Source organism: Diabrotica undecimpunctata, chromosome 5 (assembly GCF_040954645.1).
Source record: "Diabrotica undecimpunctata isolate CICGRU chromosome 5, icDiaUnde3, whole genome shotgun sequence".
Classification (NCBI taxonomy): Eukaryota; Metazoa; Arthropoda; class Insecta; order Coleoptera; family Chrysomelidae; genus Diabrotica; species Diabrotica undecimpunctata.
The window spans coordinates 81,756,553-81,773,515 of record NC_092807.1 but is presented as its reverse complement, the minus strand read 5'-3'; positions in this window follow the sequence as shown (position 1 = coordinate 81,773,515).

The window sequence follows — 16,963 nt, the reverse complement described above, 5'->3', positions numbered from 1 at the left end:
AATACACTACAAAAAAAAATAACAAAATATAAAATACATAATACAATTAGCAGTGACAAATTACATCTCATGTAAATTACTTTTTTGTAACTTTTCAAACAAATTAATTTCGAGAATTGATGCAAATTAAAATATTTCAAGCTAATGTACAGAATTTATTTCCAGATTTAGTCTATTCACGATTTAACGAGATTTAACGGATCTAACGAGTTACAAATGCAAAAGTGTTAAGAAGGTTACAATGTTACAAAAGGATTGCGAGGTGATAAAGAACATCAACACAAGAAAGCTGGAATATTTAGGTCACATTACCGAAGGTGCGAAATATGAGATATTAGGCTCATAATACAAGGTAAAATTAAGATCCATAGGTAGAAGAAGAATTTCCTGGCTGAAAAGCTTAAGAGAGTGATATAGTTGCAGCTCAATAGATCTTTTCAGAGCAGCCGCCAATAAAGTACGGATAGCTGTGGTGATGGCCAACCTTCGATAGGAGAAGGAACTTCGACAAGAAGAAGAGGATATAAATTTTGTTCTGATAGTAACATTGTACTATAAAAAATTGACAATTTATCTAGAAATGGCAATATAGAAGTCAATTATATTCTGTACAAAATAAGAAATTGTATAGAGGTGAACTAAAATAAATATGATTTACTGTTCGATCGAATACTTTTTACATTTAAAAATTTTCTGAGGACTATCTGGAATTACGTCATCGAGGTTTTAAAAGCAAGTAGTATTGAGTACCAAATGCAATTTTAACTTTGACAAAATACCACAAAATACCAACGTTAAAAATAAATAATGCAAGTGCTTATCTTGATTAAATGACAGGGAATTTCCAACATATAAATAGTTGAGGGCCATGTGCCTAGGAACAATAGGTAAAAGCTGATAAACGGACAGGATTAGAAAGTTTAAAGCATCACTAATTAGTTCATATTTCAAAACAAAGTAAATAAATATATTTGAAGGTCAATTCTTTTCAAACTAAGATTGTAAAATAAAATTTTAGGAAAAAAAATATTTATTATTTCTTGTTTTCAAGAAGTACTTTCATTATTGACAATATCGAAACAATTTATTATTAAAAGTCGAGAACAATTAAAAACCACGTTCATATTTATATGAAAGTGCTATAAAAATAAAGGTATATTACTCTTGAGAAGAATTAATATTCTTTAACAAACTTGGTATACGACTCATAATATTTGACATCTAATTCTTTCATTTTGAGTTTTAGGACATGCAAGTTTTTATCAATAATACATTTTGCCCTAAACTGAATAAAAAAGTTTTCCATATGATTCCAAGGTTTTAAGATATACTGATATTATAAAATACTTGTTAATATCTTATATTATATCTTGTTAATATCTTATTGTAGATAAAACACATACTTTTGATCTAGCATCATTCAGTTCCACGCATAAAACTAAAAAAAATCAGCTATAATTAAGTAAAAACACATGTTATTTTTATGAACGCCCTAGACTCAGTACATTGATATAGTTTAGATTTACATGTATCAAAGATATAGTTAGAAAAAAGACGTTTTCATATTTATTTTAAGTACAATTTGTGACGTTTCTGGTTTGTTTACTTTTGTGGCTGTTAGTCTGTTGAATTTTTTTATGTTTATTTGTCAAATTTTTACATTTTGAAGTTTATTTACCTTTACTTTTATCGAAAATAAGTAATTTTCTGTGAATCTTTTCCCATTTAGTTTTTTGTTTACTTTCATTAACGTTATACCACTGACAAGTTTTTAAAAGTTTGATTTTTACCAAGAATTTTATAATTTTCCTTTTATGGTCTTCACAGCTTTCAAGCCAATTAGTAGTTAATAAAATATGCTTAGTCACATAGGTTTCAATTTTTTCAAAAACTGTATTATCTACTTTAAATAAATCAAAAGCCTCGTCAAACTTTTCTAACAATATTGTAGTAATAGTAACAAACAAATCTGATGGCCCTGAAGAAACTTTATTTCTTCGTTTGCGCCATAATCTCTGAAAAGTAACATTAGTTCGTGTTTCTGTAATAGAATTTTATTGTCTTTTAGCAAATCTTCCTGGCATTTAATACAACTCAAGTTCTTTATAATCTTATAGTAAATATAACCAGCGACATATGTAACAGCACACGTTTCTAAATTTGTTATGCTAGATTTGCTGGAATTTGCCGTGCTTAAAATTTGGTTGTCATTATTTTCCTTTTGCTTGTTTAAAGATTTTTCTATATGAACTGTTTGGGTTTCAATGGACTTGTCAGACATTTCGACGCTGGTTACTTCGTGGGTTAAATCTAAATTATCAGTTTGTGCTATTTCACAATTTCCATTGTCTAAAGCAATTTTTAGTTTAATATTTGTGTTATGCTTAATGGCAATTCTTAACTGACTAACACTAGGTGTTGGATTGTAACCACCCCTATTGCGGACAATCGAGAAAAAATTTTCTAGAGGATCTTGGTTTAGAAAAGATGTTAAAAGATATGACACATTATATTTTTGAAGTTCTTCCCACAAACATAAAACTGACAAAATTGTCCACTGAAAGCCGTGTAGACAGTGAATATTATTTCTCTCTTTCTGATTTTCAAAAACTTTAATTTTTTTAAAATATTCTAAACCTGCTTTTAAGTTTTGAGTTGACTGGCTTAAAGTTGACATTGGCTTTCTGTTTGGATTACTATCACTACAATATTTGCTGTTAAGAGCATCAAAAATATTATTTATAATTTTCAAAAATTCAGCAGTATGAGGAGCCGTTTTGTTGTGTAACTGCCCTACAGCTATAGCTTTTCATATTGCTGAGGCAACTGAGTTGGAAAAAATTTGTGCTGCTAATTTTACACGCATTTTCTGAAAATTATTAGGGTTTATATGAACGTCTGTTATTTTCACCATGCATCGTGCTCTCACATTGGTTCTATCGATATTGTATGTGTATTCAATATCTTGCCACGATATTTGTTTAGAATCGGCAAAAAACGTCAACTTTTTGTTAAGAAAAGTATTTCTTAGACTTTTTAATAAGTGGGGTGTATCAAATACAGTGAAAATCCTCTGATTTCCTATTTCTATTGCAGGCTGATCCTTACATGCGCCTAACAGCTTAAATAAAGCTCTATTATTAGATGCTTGATCACACACTAATACTTTTGGTATATACCCAATGATGATGATGATGATGATGATACTAACAACGCATTCATATTAAAAAAATCTCTTTTGATTTAATTGTATAAAAAATATATAAATCACTCAATATCAACTGATTTTATATAAAATATATTTTAACAGTATTATTCTCATTGACAAAGCGCATTAGGCAAACATAAAAATATTTCCAAAGTTAAGTACTCACCTAAATCAGTTGCTAACTGTATAAATATTAGAGGAACTGCATTTTTCCTTAATAATTTTCTTTGGCCACTTTGGTAAATATGTTCCACTGCAAAATGATGCTGGCAAATTACCCTCTGTTTCAGGTCACTGATATCCATCAATAAAATATCAATATTCCCGCAATTTCTTTGCCAAATTTTTGTGCGCTCTACGTCTTTCAGGGGAAATTTAAAGAAAGATATATTATTATTTGTTCCATCGTTTCTTTCAAAGCATCCCGCGTAAACACACTTATGCGTTACAGAGGCCATTTTATTTAAAATCCTTTTTTTGATAAAATTCCGCTATAACTTCTCACAACACCAATCACAGATAATACACCTATAGGGTAAGTTCGGCCCTGACACTACTCCTATCTCCTCGCAAGTCAGAGAGAGAATGAGAAATCTCGATACGGTTTTCGAATGGCGCCATCTAGTTGTTGATACGTCTTTCGGTTACCACGAGGTGAGCTATCTAGGGTGTGGTTTATAATCAATGGTTTAGCTAAATCCGGAAGCAAACTTTTTAAAAATTCTAGATCTGGGTTAGATTTCTCCAGCGCTCAAGGCATTGACTTTTTTTTAACATACTCTATAAAACATTTGACAGTTTCATTAAAAGCAGCTGTAGACCCTTGTCGCCGTTTCTGAGGTCTACTGCCTACATCATTCCAATATTGCGCTTGAGTTGATTGCATTTTCCTTTGAGAATTTTCAACAGTATGATACTTGTTTCTTCCTCTTGAGACTTTGAAACAAAATCTGCAGAGTCTATTCATAGTGATCAACATTATTCGCCTCTGCTTCAGATTGACTGTCGCTACTTTCATTCAAAATGGACTCTGTTTCTGTTTCTCTAGGTAAATTTCCTTGTTGCGGTTTTGACTTCATAAAGGGCGTAACGAACTGCATAGCATCTTTTAAATAATAATCCTTAATATTCTTGGCTCCACTTCTCCATGCTCCTCGCCAGTGACGTTCGAAATTTCTTCCACTTTTCTTTACATTGGGAAACTGAAAATGTCTGTTCCAACAGAGACTGTTTGGAAGTTATCAGCACAACGTTATTATGAATTATGAGATCTTCCGAACTGCATAGACTCTATCGATGGGATCAATTGTCGTATAAAAAAAATTTACAACACTGGATCGTACTATTATAATTACACTCACGGACAAAAATATCGAATATTTTGGAATTTTCAAATTTTTGTTTTTCAAAATAAATTCTGGTCGAGCAAGTCGTTTATTGTAAAATAGAGTTTATTTTAACAATATTTAATGAACAATTTTAAGTTTTTATGCTGAGAAAATTGTGAAAAAATAAATGTCTAATATTATGTAAATAAGGTTAATTTACTCTAAACTTTAATGCTAATTTAAATTGCTTAAACAACTGGTTTAAACTGAAAGAAGTGCATGATCAGTAACGAGTATTCCCCTCTAGCTCTTATTACTACTTGCATCTTTCTCAGCATGCTTGCAAGTACATTTTTGACATATACTTGGGAAATTGCATTCCATTCATCCTGTGCAGCAAGCCGAAGCTGCTCTATCGTATTTGGAATGGGATTTTTTTTTTTTTATTTTGCTTCAACCACTTATTGTTATTAGCAGAAGAAAAATACAAAAGTGATAAAGACATAAATAGGCATATACAAAATATCAATTACATAATAATGTATACAATATATATTTTAATTATTAATGTATTGTATTAAATTTTATTGAAAAGGTTTATAGTTTTCAAGAATTCTATCAAGTCAGCTACGTATTTAGATTCTCCTAAAAGTTCTTTTAATGTTTTTGGAAAGTGATAATATAGTCTTTCCACTGAGTATATTGGACACTCAATCAAAATGTGCTTCACTGTCACTTTACATTCACAAACAAAACACACTGGTTCCTCTTCTTTCTTCAACAAGTATTCATGTGTTGTAGAAGTGTGTCCTAATTTAAGACGTGTTATTAGGACTTGATGTTGTCGCTTTGAAGGCCAGAAGTTCCATGGAAGGATGGAAGATTTTATTTCTATCAATTTAGTGGTGCTTCTATTTCATTGGTTTTGCCAAACATCGTGCAATTTTGATTTTAAGTAAGGTTTTAAATCCAAATGCACCGTTAGATTTTCCACTAATGCTGCTGTATTGGTTACTGCGGACCTAGCTAGACTATCTGCCTTTTCGTTACCATCTATTCCAACGTATGACGGTACCCAGAGGAACTCTACTGTCAAATTGTTTTGGTATATACGGTATAAAATTAACTTAATCTGCTGCAATGTTGGATGAGAGGGATATATCTGAGAAATTGATGTCAGACAACTAAGTGAATCAGATATTATAAGAGATTTTTGAAGTTTTTTTTCTAGAATATAGGTTAGGGCCTTATTGATGGCAAATAGTTCTGCTGTGAAAATACTTGTCTTAGGAGACAATTTATAGATGGAATGTTCATGGGATGTCACAAAGCATGCTCCTACTCCATTTATGGTCTTAGATGCGTCCGTGTATATAAAATGGAAATTTTTGTACTGTGTGAGAACATGGAGAAAGTGAGTTTTAAAAAAAATTGGTATCACGTTATTTTTGTTATATGCTGTAAGTTTAAGGTTACAAAGCGGAGAGGGAACAACCCAAGGAAAACATAAATTTATTTCACAGATAGGATAAATGGGTGGTAGTTCAATATTAAAATCGAATAAGTATCTATTAGCTCGTTCATAGAAAGGTACAGGACCCCTATTTCTTTTTCGATAGACCTCCTGGAACCTGTTAGCAACAGCATGATGAAGAGCTGGATTTTTTGGGTTAGATTTTATACTCGAGACATACGATAGAGTTAAGTATTTTCTTCTTAGGTTTAAGGGTGGCTCTCCAGCTTCACAGAGTAGACTATCCACAGGACTGGTGCAATATGCTCCTAGAGCAAGTCTAACGGCTGAACTCTGAAGAGTATCCAAAGTTTTAAGCAATGCTTGGTTTGCGGTGTTATACACAACACATCCGTAGTCCAGTTTTGATCTAATTAAAGCTCTATATAAATTTATTAGAGTTGGAAAATCTGCTCCCCAATTTTTATGTGATACAGATTTCATAATGTTTAGTCCAGCTTGGCACGATACTCTTAGCGAGTGTATATGACTTGTCCAACTTAATTTTGAGTCCAGTTGCATCCCTAGGAATTTAATTTCTTTTGTATATTCTATAGGAGAATTGTTTAAAAATAGATTTGGGAGCTTTTGTGTATTTGATTTTCGTGAAAAATGTATAGCTTTTGTTTTAGTGTTGGAAAACTGGAGCCCAATATTGTTAGACCACGATTCTATCGACTTAAGAGCTGCAGAAATACGATTATGAGCCGATAATATGTTTTTATTTCTTGCTAGAATTACCAGATCATCAGCATACAAAAAAGTTTTAATTGTGCGATTGCAGTCCGACACAACATTGTTAATAGCAATTAAAAATAGTGCTACGCTTAGATTCGAGCCCTGTGGAATTCCATTTTTCTGTAATTTAGATTCAGACAAATGGTTATTGATTCGAACTTGGAAATATCGTTGCCGTAGAAAGTTTGAAATAAAAGCAAACATGTTACCGTGAATCTTCCAATTGTGGAGTGTGGTTAAAATATCGTAGCGCCATACTGTATCAAAAGCCTTTTTTACATCAAAGAATATGGCTAAACATTCTTGATTACATATAAATGCTTCATGAATTTCTGATTCTAATGATATTAAGTTATCTAATGTTGATCTATTTTTTATAAATCCACTTTGTTCGGGTATAATAAGATGTTTATGTTCAATATACCACATGAGTCGATTGGCAATGATCTTTTCTAGCAACTTACACATTGCATTCGTGAGAGAGATTGGTCTATAGGATTCTGCTTCAAATTTAGGTTTACCTGGTTTGTGTATTGGAACTATGATGACACACATATGACGAGTGCCATATGTGTGGGAATACCTTATTCATCCATATAAAATTGAATAGTTGCAATAATAGTTCTTGGCCTACTAGTGGTAGGTTCTGTAGAAAAAGCACAGGTATATTATCTGGTCCTGGACTAGTATTTCTAACGGAGTTAAGAGTTTCAATAAGTTCAGTCAAGCTTATAGGATTGTTTATTGGTGAAGTGTCATTGATTATTGGTATTCCTTTATTTTCTTCAAATCGTTTCTTATTTAAGAATTCTACTGAATAGTTTTCATCACTAGAAGCGGTACAATATTGATTTGCCATTATTTCAGATATATTGCATTCGGTCGTAAATGTCTGATTGTCTTTTATTAAGTACTTTATAGAGTGTTGTGAATTTTTTCCAGATATACTTCTAATCATGTTCCAGATTTGACCAATTGGAGTAGATCTATTGATTTCTGAAACAAACTTTTGCCATGACTCTTGCTTGCTTTTTTTAATAATAAATCTACATTTAGCTCTTATTCTTTTAAATACTAAATGATTTTCAGTAGTTTTATATCGTTTATATCTATTAAAAGCCGATTTAGATTCCCTTATTGCCTGTTTGCACGCATCGTTCCACCACGGTACAGGTGAATGTTTTGGATGAAAAGCTGTTTTTCCAATGGATTTATTCGCTGCATCAATGATGACTTTATTGAAAAATAATGTTTTCTCGTTAATATCTTGTTCTGAGTCTAACATTTCTCTAAGATTCATAGCTGATGAAGAAATCAATGTTGAGAACAGTGTCCAGTTGGCTTTATTTAAGGACCACCTGGTGATGTGTGTATTGTGCTTATGGTACAACAGATTGTTAACTAAGATGGGAAAGTGATCACTTCCATATAGATCAGGTAAAGTGTCCCATGATAAACTAGGTTGCAAGTTTGGTTCACAAATTGACAAATCAATTGCTGAAAACTCTCCTGTTGCAGCATTATATCGAGTATTCCTGCCGTCATTAAGTAGATTTAAATTGAGATTATTTAGGATATTTTCTATTTTTCTTCCCATTTTTGTCAATTTTTTTAAGCCCCATAATGAATTATGTGCATTAAAATCTCCCAGTATAATTCGAGGTGTAGGAATCTGACATAAAAGATTAGAAATATCTGCTATACTTGGATCAGAATTAGGTGCGATGTAAAGACTGCAGATGTTAACTTTTAGTGGACCTACTAAGCTTACCGCTACAGCCTCTAGATTTGTTATTAGAGGAATACTGCAATATTCATAGGAATTCTCGATAAAAATTGAAACTCCACCACTGGCATGTTCTTGATTTTGCCTAATTTTAGATACGCTTGTATAATTTCTCAAATTATGAATTTTGTTATTTTTAAAATGAGTTTCTTGTAGACAAATTATAGAAGGTGAATTTTGAGAAATTATTAATTGTAACATTTCTAAACGGGTATAATAACCGTTCAAATTCCACTGTAAAATAGACTTGAACGTGAGCTTATGTAGAAGGTTCTATGGAGGAGTCGCTATCGAGCTGAGGTTTTAGTTGTCGAGTAATTGAATTAATTATTTTAGTACATCGCGCTTTCATTTTTTTTGATATAATGTGAGGATAGATCTCTTTTAACAGATTAAGTAAGCCTAATGTGTCTTCTCTATAAGTTTTAGATAGACTCAATTTATCTGGAGATCCTAAAGCATTTTCAAAAAAATCAGTTAGTTGTTCAAAATTTAATATCGGTGTTATAAGTTTATTAGTAATAAAATCTTTTACGGGTTCCATACTGTTAGCAATAGTCTCAGAATTATCAATAGTTTTGGATTTTTTAAGTTTTTGTATTGGTTTTGTGAAATTTTCTTTAGGTTCTTGTAAAGGTGGGGATAAAATTTCATCAAGGCTGCGCTTAGCTGTGTTTACTTCTTTACTAGGTGTATTAGTTATTTCAAGTGTATCAGTGGTATCTATTGATATGCTATTGATAGGGCATGCTAGTGTTGAGGAAGAGTTTGGGATTGATTTATGAGGTTGTGAAACATTAGGTGTTGTTGATAACTGGGTAGTTGTTATATTTGTATCTGTGCATGTAGTTTGAGAACATGGAAATGATGTTGAGGGTGATATTTGGGATGCAGTTAATATTGGTGTAGTTAATGAAGAAGGTATAGTCGAGGATTGTAAGGAAAAGGAATTCGCTGAAGATGCTGATGTGGTCGGGACGTCATGTGGAAGAGTATTAACTACTGTATTTATAGTAGTAGTTGGCACTGTTGTTGTTAAGTTTTGATTTGTACAGGATAGACAATTTGCAACAAAATGGTCAGATTGTTTACAATAGTAACACATCTGTTTTCCTAAAGTTAAGAAAATACGATAAGATGTTTGTTCGTGGTTTATGACAATTGAGGGAGGAATTAATGTAGCTTCTAAAGGAGAGATAAATGTATGTCTTCGAAAGCTCAGTATATGTCTATATTCTGGGTTTGTTGTACCTATTCGTAAAAAATTAATTGGAGTTAATAAATTGAGGCCTAACTTTTTAAGTTCAGATTCTATGAAAGTGTGAGGAATACTAGGGCAAACATTAGAGATCAGTAATCTTTCATTTGGTGTAATTAAGCGTCGAGCATAAATTATTTGTTGATTGATGGTTATTCTTCCGTTGTCAGCATTCATGACAGTTTCTACTAATTCTTCACTAACTAGGTAAATACAAATACGGTGATTTGAAATTCGTGATGAAAAAATAATATATTTTGGTTCTATAATTTTTCCCAGTGCAAGTAGATATTCCTCAAGTTTGGCGTTTTCCAGAGCATTATATAAAATAGCTTGTTTCTTGGATGGGAATTTTGGAGTTGAATTGATTAACGCTGCAGAATATGAAGAAGTTTTATGTGATGTCAATAACATTTGGGGCCTCGACGCCCCTGGACTATTAACATCATCCATTTTCGTTTTTTAATGACATCAGGTAATATAAACAATATGAACTTGTTGTGAAGTAAGTATCTAATTAGATTAAAATTACTTATAGATTTTCTCCAATAAGTTCACTAATTTTTATTTATAATAACACAACACTTTAATTATTAAGTGGATATAAATAAAAGCACAAAAACTAGGTGCGATTAGACTGGTAATTAAATACGTCCAACCTCGCCAAAGGTTCAAATCGTTCTCTCGGAATGGGATTTCTTTATCGTATGCTGCGTTTTAGGTGATCCCACATGTGCAATTGGAGTTAAATCCAGGCTAGACGGTGGCCAGTCCAACGTTCGAATTTATACCTCATCAAGATAATTATTTACTATGGCAGCGGCATGTGGTCGAGCATTATCGTACATTAACGTGAATCTTTCATATCCAATGTAACCAACATATGACATAACATGATCTTGCAGGATGTTTTAAACGTAATAATCACTAGTCATCCGTCCAATCACTTCCACAAGTGCGATACGTACCTCTCAACTAATACCTTCCCAAAGAATTATGCCATCAACTCCAAAACTAACAGTCTGCGCGAGACTGCAGCGGGCGAATCGTTCTCCAACTCTTCTGTAGACATAGTTTTCACCATCTGGCTTCCATAATAGGACTCTGGCCTCATCAGTGAAAAGAACGTTTTTCCAGTTTTCGATATTCCACTAAATGTGTTCTTGCAAATTCCAAAAGAGGAGCTTTATGATTTTGCAGAAGACGTGGAACTTTGGCGAGGCGTCTGGGCTTTAATTTTGCTTCTTTTGATCTTCGTCTAACTGTTTGTGAACTCACATTAACTGGTCTAACATTTAATAGCTCATTTTTGAGGTACATCGATGTCAATGAACGATTTCGTGTAGAATTAAGAACCAAAAAACGGTCATCAATTGCGGTTATGCACCTTGGGCGTCCTTGGCCAGGCCTTCGTACAAAATTTCCTGTTTTTATAGATTCAGTTCTACTGAGACGTCGTGCGATACCTTTTTGTGCATATCCTTCCTCGTACAAAATTACAATATGTGTTACTTTTATTTCATCGCAGTGCCCAACTGGTGGGATACTTGTTTTAAACTTAGTTAAATCAAAACAATATTTAATTAAACTTAATAAATTAAACTAAAAATAACCGAATTAGTATGATTTTTCCTTTACGTGAAGAAGGATTTTTATCATAAAATGTACGAATGACACTAACCACTGAAAAAACGTCAAAATAAACATCAAAATATTTCAAACCATTTGAGTACATCAGCGTATAGTTCGTCCCAAACCCTTCTTTCAGTGCGTCATAGTTGATCGAATTCTCTCTAACACATTAAGCTAGAAGTGACAGAAAAAACGTGAGTCTGTGATTATTATACATAGAACTTAGAAAATTATTTATCGTAAAGCTAATTCTACTTACGGGTGTATAATTGGTTGGAGTTTAGAATACGCTAAATAGATATCCAATCGATGATGCGCATAATTATAATTTTACGCAGAAGGTCTCGATCTTGACAGTACGTTCACAACGTCAACTGATAAAATAATTGTCATTCCAGGTTAGTATTATCAGACATTTTACAGTGAAAATTTAATTTTGTATTTATTGTCATAAAAATATTTTAAATATGCCGAGATATATATCGAGAAAGAACAAAGACTAATATTAAAATTATTAAATTATTTTCAATTAGAAAAAGAGGGATTACGATCCTGCAATTGTCAAATTTAACTAAAATGACATGCAAGAATTCTCGACATTCTTAAAATCCTATATTATGTCAAAATTAGTGACGCACTGAAAGAAGGGTTTGGGACAGACTGTATCAGTACTATATGAGTATTATCAGTAATCTAAAATTATTTTGAAATAATAGTGAATACAAAAAAAAATTGAAATATTCCAAAATATTCGATATTCTTGTCCATGAGTGTATAAGAGTTGTTTCTCTGTGGTACTGATAGCCTGCCCAAATACTGATGGACTATTTATAACTATTGATTTTGGTGAAGCTAGTAGAATGAGTAACGGTGCCGTATTCTGATCATCTACTCTTGGAAGACTACTTAACAACGATAAGCTGCTTATCTCCAAATCAACACGATTACCAAATGATGATGTGGATTTTCCGTTTTACTTTGTTGGAGATGAGGCATTCCCTTTACAAAAACATCTGATGCGCTAATATCCGAAAAGGGTTCTTGATAATAAGAAACGAATATTTAACTATAGATTGTCAAGGGACCGAAAAAGCGTAGAATGTGCATTGGAAATGCTAACATCCAAATTTGAAATTTTTCAAAGATCAATACAATGTCAAGAGGATACAGCGATTTCGATCATTAAAAGTGCCTGCGTTCTCCATATTTTTGTCAAACTCAGAGAAGGTAAGGTTTCAAATCCGCAAATCATAAAAGATAACTCCGTGGACTATAGAGTATTACCAGCTCACAATAACAAATCTTCTTATAAATTACGTGATTATTTCAAATCCTATTTTTTGAGGCCTGAAAACGCTTTACCATGGCAAGACAATTATACTGTGTCAGCAGAATCATTGTGAAATTATTTTTTATCTATAATCTATTATTAGGACACTATTAACTACATTCTGTAAAATTATTAAAATTATATTACTTACCAGAAAAATTTAATTTATTGCAATTACATTCCATGCCTTTTCCACAACATCCCTCTTACTATGATCTTATCGTCGATAATCATAAATACATGGATACTTTTCTATAAGTTCCACAAATTTAATATTAAACGCTGGATTATCTGACATGTTTAAACACTTTATTTTGTATACAGAAAAATATACGAAATACCCTTGTTGCTCAACCACAGGTCAATATTATCGCTTTTCAACACGCAGGTCATGTCGCTAGGAATACAGATTGCTCTTCACAAGCAATAACGATATCACGTTGCGTTGGTGTGCGATATGAGATTCAAATGAATAGGTTAAATAAAAGTCACTGAGGACCGTGGTATGTCCTGTGAATCTCTTTGAGGATCATAGAAAATCAAAAATCATCCAGAGAATTATTTAATAAATAATCAATTATTTGTCTCGACTTTCTCTCATTTGCCACCGTTCAGGTAAGCCTTGTGTACTATACAAGGTGTACGCCTACAACATCTAATGTTGTGTATGTGGTTTTCTTTTAAATAAAAGTTATACCCCGTATACTTCTTGCATTCTGTGTCCATGATCTTAGGCCTTTTTATTTATGTTGTTCAGATATTTCTTTTGAGACACTCTTTATGAAATGTTACCAATGCAGCTTTAAATAGCATTGTAAAAACAAAGAAACTTAAAATACCATTGGAGAAAAATAAAGGAAAAACAGAGAATTGCTTCCCCGTAAAAGATTGTAAAGTTTACCTACAACAACAAAAAGTACTTACAAGTAGGACTCATTAAGTTTTTAATATATTTAAAACTTAATGAATCTTAACGAAACTTAAAAAAAAATAGGTCAAAGAAATCAGTGTTAGTTCTACAGACAAGGCGAAATGCTAATAAGATTCGTTCGGAAAAATATTCCCATGAGATTTTTTTGCATAATCACTTTCATGAGATTCTCTATAATAAGGTTCAAGAGGTCGCCCAGGCGAAAAGTTGTTTAATTTTTTTTAACAATTTTATTTAAAGCAAATTGTAGCAATTGTAGCAAAACTGTATTACAGAAAACAATAAATTAAGTTACATTGATTCAATAAAATTTCAATACAGATGATAATAAAAAAAAACGAAAATAAAAAACTAGCGGATGATTACAAAATTGAAATATAGATAGATGATACAATTACAACAGGTGATATAATTTACAGTTTTTAAGGAACTCTATCACATTAGACATATTGTTTTTAGATTTTAAGATATCACATAAACTTCCGTGGATACCATGTTTGATCCGTGCTGCTGCGTACTGGTTGCATTCCACAAGTATATGACGGGAGTTGCAATATTGGCAGTTTGGAGGTTCTTCGGGAACCATCAGATATCCGTGGGTTAGCCGGGTGTGCCCAATTCTGAGCCTTCTAATGATGGTCTTCGATTTTCTTTCCGTAGTAACAATTCTAGGTCCTTGGAACCTCTGGAGCTTTAAGTATAGCGTAGAGTTCTGCTGTGAATATACTGGTCATCTTGGGTAGTCTATACATTGCTAGTCTGTTATTTGTGGAAGTAACAGCACATCCGACAATTTCTTCGTCTTTAGATGTATCTGTGAATATTATGTTATCAGACTTGCCTCTATTAATTATGTCGGTAAAAGTTTGTGTCATGAGTATCGTGGACGTCTCCATTTTCTTATATCTGCACAAATTTACGTTAAAGCCAGGTAATATTTTTAGGCAAGGTGGAGTATTGGGCTGAATAATCGGGGTGGTAAGATTCATGTCAATATTTTCTAAGAGTGGCAATATAAACTGAAGTGATGAATTGGCAGTAGCTCTACTGTGTGCTCCTGTTAATTGAAAATTTTTAATAAGTTGGAAAGATATATTATTTGTGTTTGCAGAAACCTTAGCAAAATAGGAGTTTAGTAGACGTTGTCTTCTAATATTTAGAGGGGGTTTAGACGAGTCGACATATATGCTTTCTGTAGGGCTTGATCTGAAGGCTCCAAGGCATATTCTTAATGAAGTGTTTTGAATTGTATCTAGTGATTTTAAATAACTTTTAGGTGCAGACATATATAATATCGATCCGTAGTTTAACTTAGATCATATTAGGGCTCTGTATAAACTTAATAGGACTTCTTCTTCGGCTCCACATTGTCGATTGGCTAGTGATTTTAAGAGATTTATATTTTTTGAAGCACTGGCTTTAGTTTTTTCTATGTGTCTCTACCATGTTAATTTTTTGTCGAAAATTACCCCTAAGAATTTGTGATTTTCAACTACTTGTAGTGGATGCTCTTTTAATTTTATGAGCGGAAGAGTTTGTTAATATTGTTTGCTAAAGATAATCACTTTAGACTTTGTAGGCGAGAAGCTGAAACCAATTTTGTTAGACCAGTGAGAGATGTTATCAATAGTATTTTGCAAAAGAGTGTTAGTGGAGCTTGTTACTTTACCCGAACAGTAAATAATTAGATCATCCGCATAGATATTATGTTTGACAGTGGGTTGTACTAAGGAACTAAGGTCGTTAAGAAGCAGTAAAAATAAGGTTGTGCTGAGGACTGATCCTTGAGGTACTCCTGTCTCCAGGATATATGAGGGAGACATTTTATCATTTGCGGAGACTTTGAAACTTCTGTTAGTTAAAAAATTCTCAACAAATAGATATATGTTTCCAGATAAATTAGGCTCTTAAGTTTTTATAGAATTGCCGGCCTTGATGCTGTGTCAAAAGCACTTTCTATATCGAGTGAGACAGTTATAAGGTTGTTTCTATTAGAGAATGCTTCTATGATATCGGATTGAAGAGTGATAAGATTATCCATCGTGCAACGCTTTGGACGAAATCCTGATTGAGCGGTATTGATAATATTATGTTTTTCAAAATACGAAAGTAAGCGTTTGTTGACAAGTTTTTCCAGGAGTTTGCAAAGTGTGCACGTTAATGAGATGGGTCTAAATGACATATTTGTATTGGCAGAAGTATCATTTTTCTTGAGTGGAATTGTTATAGCTTGTCGCCAAAGTGTTGGAAATTGGTTACCCAGCTATATGTTGTTGTAGAATTCTAGTAATTTATTAGGGTATCTTCATGTAGATGTTTTAGGAATATCGATGGAATGTCATCCGTCCCTGCAGCACTGTTCTTTAGGGAGTTAAGAGCTTCGACGTCGCTAATTCGTCGATTTTTAGTGGGAGATTGATAGGATGATGATTGGAATTTGGATTCTTATGTACAACACATTTATTTGTTATGTTTGTTGGTCCAGTACAGTTGTTATCAAGTTAAGTTTTATTTAAATAGTATTTGGCAAGTGTGTTCACAATTTGCTGGTCATCAGTTATGACATTGTTACCTTTTATAACGGCTGGAATTTTTTATGTTGTATATCTACCTTTCATCTGTTTTATTTTAGTCCATATTTGACTAGAAGGTGTGTCGGAAGTTATGCTACTGATGTATTTGTTCCATGATTTTTTTTTTGCTTTCTTTAACAATTCGCTTAGATTTAGCTCTTAGTTTTCTAAGATTTATTAGGTCCGTTTGGTTTCTAGTTTTACGATATCGGTTTAATGCTTTTTTACAATCTTTTACAGCTAGTTTACATGATTCATTCCACCACGTAACATATTTTTTGGAGGGATCAAAGTGGTATTTACCGATGCATTTTTCAGCGGAAGTTATAATACAATTAATCAACATGTTCAGATCTTTATCAGCAGAATTCATAAAGGAGATTTTATTTGTTTGTTCCTTGACAATTAAATTAAATAGATCCCAGTCAGCGTGAGCAATTTTCCACTTAATTTTGCTTTGTCTTTGTGAGTTATCATTGTTAGAAATTAAAATGGGAAAATGGTTACTATCATAGAGACTTTCCGGTGCTTTCCATGTAAGATGAGTAGATAATTCTAGATTACACATGCTTAAATCAATGGAAGAGAGAGTACCCGTTTGGATATGAAAGTATGTGCTGCTTCCAGTGTTTAGAAAATTAAGGTTGGAATTGGTTATGATATTTT